This window comes from Pristiophorus japonicus, unplaced genomic scaffold (assembly GCF_044704955.1).
Source record: "Pristiophorus japonicus isolate sPriJap1 unplaced genomic scaffold, sPriJap1.hap1 HAP1_SCAFFOLD_60, whole genome shotgun sequence".
Taxonomy (NCBI): domain Eukaryota; kingdom Metazoa; phylum Chordata; class Chondrichthyes; family Pristiophoridae; genus Pristiophorus; species Pristiophorus japonicus.
The window spans coordinates 573988-574836 of NW_027254509.1; the positions used below are offsets into that span (position 1 = coordinate 573988).

Below are 849 nucleotides of genomic sequence, written 5' to 3' on the forward strand. Positions count from 1 at the left end.
CGTTTTTAATTAAAGTGAAGTAATTTAATTAAATTACACAGATGACCCAAAGCACTTTAGTGGTGTAAAAACAAATGAGTTGGTAATTAGAAATAAGGAATGTCAGAAGTTGGATTTGAGTTTCTGGGATGAAGGATGAATAACCCTCTGTGCACTGGAACTGGGAAGGGTGAATAATGAATGAGTTGTTTCCGGGTTTGAAATGCGGCTTTTATCTGCTGGTATTAACCGATAGCATTGTTCAGCAGAATGAAATAAATGCTAACACGATCACTGAGGGACAGTCGAAACTTCAACAACTTAATTTTAATAATTTGTGAAACTTGAATCATTGAGGAAGTTTTATTCCTTTTCTGATTTTACACACTCTGTATTTTAGGAGACTGGTTTTAAATGTTCAATGATCATCATGGAATCAGAGAAGTTTACAGCACGGAAGGAAGCCATTGTCACATGAACAATGAACATTTAAAACCAGTGTTTGTTTCAGAAATAATGTTTCCACCCGGGCTTGAACCGGGAACTTTTCGTGTGTGAGGCGAATGTGATGACCGCTACACTACAGAAACTAGCACCTAATGCTATGCCCAGAGAGAAATGTTCAGCAACAAGCTGCAATACTCAATCCCTCTCTCTGCAAAAAGTTCCTTTCACAACATCTCTCTGACCGGAACTGCACCAAACAAAAATATTCCTTTCAAGTGTGCAAATTATTTTCGGTTAATTTTTATTTTGCTTTCATGGTATAACATCGTTAAGGAATCGATAATCTGCTTTTGCACAATGAAAGAAATGCTAACTGACGGAAAGTCAGTCGGTCAATAATTGGTTCTGTGCTCTGCATGTTGG

At 37.3% G+C, this 849-nt stretch overlaps 1 non-coding gene across 1 annotated transcript; it reads right to left on the minus strand.

Annotated features, from left to right (window-relative positions):
• Window positions 1–496: 496 nt before the first annotated feature.
• On the minus strand, window positions 497–569 carry trnav-cac (transfer RNA valine (anticodon CAC)). The gene has a single exon. It is a non-coding gene; the product is annotated as a tRNA-Val (tRNA).
• Window positions 570–849: the final 280 nt, after the last annotated feature.